At 42.5% G+C, this 4,394-nt stretch overlaps 1 pseudogene; it reads left to right on the forward strand.

The window, feature by feature from the left end:
• The first annotated feature begins 615 nt into the window (after positions 1-615).
• LOC147879613 (germin-like protein 1-1 pseudogene) lies at positions 616-1,379 on the forward strand (annotated as a pseudogene).
• Positions 1,380-4,394: the final 3,015 nt, after the last annotated feature.

The raw sequence follows: 4,394 nt of genomic DNA on the forward strand, positions 1-4,394 counted from the left end.
TATTTGTGAAAGGGGAAACAACATTCAAAACATCATTTAAAACAAGTTGAGAAATAGATTGGAAACCAAGAACTTGGATGCTCTTATGCGAATTTCAATTGAAGGTCCAGCTCTAGCAGAATTTGATTTTATGCAGGCTATACAGATATGGTGCAATGCAACAAAAACGTGAAGACATGCATATTCTGAAGTGGTATGAAAGTGTATCATGGATTCTTGAGCTATTTTGGTGCTTTTTCAATGAAGATGTATCCACATGTTTTTCTGAATGTATTTTCTACATCCATTCACATTTCCATAGCTTCAATATTATCTACAATTCCTTTAAAATCATAAATGTAAAAATTTTAAATTGTTAGGATATGTGGATGCAGTTTTTTCGTGATCTATCTTGTAACATTCGTTGGCCCTTAGTTGAGTCGACAAGAGGAAGAACCCACAGCTGCGTGACAAGACGAGGAAGAAGCAAGGCCGGCAGCAGCGAGGGAGCTATGAAGACTTGGCATGAGCCTCAAATATAGATTATTATTATAAGGATGTTGTGTGCAACGACTCAGTCGTCCCTTGGGATTCATAAAAGCCTCCCCGCTCCTCACAAACCTCATTCTGCTTGCATTTCTTCTCCCACTCTACCTGAGCAGCTGAAGCCTCATATCCTGCTTCCATTTCTCCTTCGCCATGGCCTCCTCCTGCACAATATTGCTGGTCTTGTTTTGTTGCTTAATTGCACCCTCCATGGCTTCTGATTCTGACCCCCTTCAGGACTTCTGCGTGGCGCTTCCCGCCGGCCAGAATTCCAATATCGCCCTCAACGGTCTGCTTTGCAAGAACCCGGCCCAAGTCACCGCAGCAGACTTCCGATCCCCCTTCCTCCGCAACCCCGGCAACACCTCCAACCACCTTGGCTCCGCCGTCCAGCTCGCCTCTGCCCTCACCTTCCCCGCCCTCAACACCCAGGGCCTCTCCGTGGCTCGCATCGACTTCGCTCCCAAAGGTGGCCTCAACCCACCCCACGTCCACCCCCGCGCTTCCGAGGTCCTTTTCGTCGTCCAGGGCAAGCTCCTCGTCGGCTTCGTCAACACTACCAACTCTCTCTTCCAGCAGACCCTCCACGCCGGCGACCTCTTCGTTTTCCCCCGCGGCCTTGTCCACTTCCAGCTCAACGTCGGCGATCACCCGGCCGTTGCCATAGCCGCTCTCAACAGCCAGAATCCCGGGGCCTCTCAAGTAGCCAAGTCTCTGTTTGCAGCCGAGCCTCCGCTTCCTGAGCAAGTGCTGGAGACCGCTTTTGGCATCAGCGAGGATGCGGTCGAGGGATTGATTGCCGGAGTCAGCACGACTCTCTAGTGAAACGTCACCCCATTCATTATTTTGTTCAGATTTCATTGATTCATCAACATTCTTTCATACCGTAAAACTATTTGGATTCACAACTGTGTCAGTGATCGCCTTTATAATATGACGTTGCGGTACAATATGCATTGTTCTCCTTTTGCATTCCAATGTTCAACATACTTTGCTTGCAAGGCGGTTCGGCTTTTACGTCTCGCGTGCCGTACAATTTGCCCTAAATACCACTCACGATTTCGGTGGAGGAACAGTCGGAAAAGAAGAATGTCAACCTATGGATATTCAAAGACTAGTATTTAATAGTTCATGAACATATTGGTTGCATGATAAGAGAGGGATAAAAGTGAGGGTGATAAATATTGAGAGCAAGAGGGAAAGGGGAAGCTAAGGATAAAGGAACCTCGAGGACTTGTTTTAAGGTCTTGTCACTCCCTATATCCGAGAGACCAATCAACAAGGAACTGTAGTTGATGAGTACATGAAAGGTTGCACTTATCAAATTAAAATTAGAATTCATTTGCTCTTTGACAAAGATTATCTTCCTTAGCAATGCAATCTGAAGTATAGTGCTTCCAATACCCTTACATTTATAGCAGGAATTTGGGAATTTAAAGAATTTAATAAACGTGGTGAGCGCCCAACCATTTGGAATCATGAATTAGAGCATGGACTAGGCAATTCTTGATTGAGATCCCATAGTACGCATAATCTCCTCTTGGCTTTCCAGGGAGGGATGAAGACCATCTTCTCGAGAGTAGCTACAATTTTATCTAATACTTTACAAAACAAGTGAGACACATCAAGGAAATGGATCCAAATTGGACACTCGCTAATGAGCACATCTTTGAGCGAGAAAGAAGCATTGTATGGGATCATGTACACCAGGTTACCTCTCCATGCAGCCAATAGAGGTACACATGATCTAATTTCTATAAATTAGAGATCAACAACCTCCTATTACATTGCTTTACCAAGAAAATGATATTCGATGAGATTATAAATAGCCTTATATGTAGGGCCAAACTTTTCTCAAAGTTTGCTTCTATCGAGATGTGCCTTATAGGCAAGGCCCAACTAGCTCTCAAAGTTTTCTGTCTTTTTGCAAGGCAGCTCCTGTATGTTGGTTAAGCATGTCCACATTTATTTGCAATCACTGTCATCGTTTGGTTGGGGTTTTGCCTTTTTGTCTTTTTATGATAAGACATTTGTGTGTTAGTCTCATGCATCTCATTGGTTATCAATCCAAAACATGGAAACAAGAATTCTTCTCCTTCCTAGCTTCCATCTGCATTTTTGAATTGCCTACTTTTCATATGGACAATGACTATTAGGTTGTATGTGGAAGGGTAGTGGGGGAGCCGACCAAGCGCTATATTCACAAGTAACATGCTACAGTGTTTATAAATAGTACCATCATGAGTATTTTTATGTGAGATAATAAATTCAAAGTTATTATATGAAGAACCTACTGCGTGTTTATAGATAGTACCATCATGAGTATTTTTGTGTGAGTAAATAAATTCAAAGTTATTATATGAAGAACCTATTTCTCTGATCGCTATACAATTGAAAATGAACAAAATGGTAGAAGACAATTTCTAAGGTTCTTCCTTAGGGATATACAATTATTATTAGAATGTGTGCAATCATGATTGAGTGCATGAGGAGAAGACATGTGGCAAATATGTGCAAGGGCTAATCCCATAAGCCAAATGGATGTCCAAATGCCAAGGGATATAAAGCTTTGATGGAGGAGACCTCCAATACCATAAGTCAAATGGGTGCCCAAATGTCAAGGCATATAAGCCTTGGATGGAGGAGACCTCCACTACCATGGATCCTTTTAAGGGGTGTGACATCCATGGAGTGTCTAGGTGGGTGTGAGTTGGGGTGTCCTCATAGTACATGACTCCACATTGATTAAATATGCCACCACATCAATATATTAACATGGTATCCAAGACTCTCTCTGATAGTACATGGAGAAAAGTGTCCTTGAAGACTTTAGCATGTGGTAGTAGAGAAAATTGAGATTAATCAAGGCTCTTCCATGTTGATCACATCAAGAGACATTTACAAAGGACAACCACGTCCAAGAACTGGTAGGTAGCATCAAAGTTGGTGCTAAAGCCGAATGTGGCAATGCACGCAAGTAAAGAGGCCACTATAAACCGACATGTTGTCATCGCATCCAAAGATGTTGATTTAGATGTGCAGCCAATCAATAGCATAGCCTTCTAGGGTAGCCGAAGCCCGAGGCAGAGCCCAGTAGTTAGCAAATGCCACGAGGAACAATAAAATGCAGTAGATTCGAAAATCCAACATGGAACTCAAGGTAGAAGCAGCTCATGCATGTGTGATGTAGCATTGCTGACACAATAGTTAGAGTATATGGCAACCTTGAAAGATTGGAAAGCTGCATGGGCATGGCCTTGGCATGGCTAGACCATGCTGCAACATGTAGCACAAATAGAAGCTATCCCCATTGGCCAGCCAATAAAAAAATGTCACAATGCAAGACCACAACTGAGAAGTGCATTGAAGGCTGCAAGTGAGATAGAGACGTGAAAATTTTGTGGAATAAATTGAAGGAGGATGAATTCAAAGGACATAACTTGGCCTCTCCCTCCTAAGGTCTAAAATCTCATAAAGATAAAGAAATGTGATAACATAAATCCTCCAAAACAAATGCCCACAAAAATAAAATAAAAATTGCCAAGGGATTGATTTGAACTTGCAACAATAGAAGATTTGAACAAGAGAAGCTGATGACAAGATAGAGCCCATGGATTGCAAAGGAATCCCATGAGGACAAGAAGTCAATGACAGTTCAAAAAGAAAATTCAACTGATGATTGAGGGGGCTTGTGGTGTGAGGTACATGGAGCAACTAGTTGGCTGTGGGTTGGGTTACTCTCAGTATACGGCTATCCGTTGATTAAATATGCCACCATGTCAACATATTAACAATTATGTCATCAATGAGAATTAGATGCAAGTCAAAATAGATTGTTAGATTCTTTCATCCAGGTTCCAAGTGGCATC

The sequence above is a fragment of the Dipteris shenzhenensis genome, chromosome 33 (assembly GCF_047967505.1).
Source record: "Dipteris shenzhenensis isolate YYH24624 ecotype China chromosome 33, Dip_SZ_1.0, whole genome shotgun sequence".
In the NCBI taxonomy this organism is placed as follows: Eukaryota; Viridiplantae; Streptophyta; class Polypodiopsida; order Gleicheniales; family Dipteridaceae; genus Dipteris; species Dipteris shenzhenensis.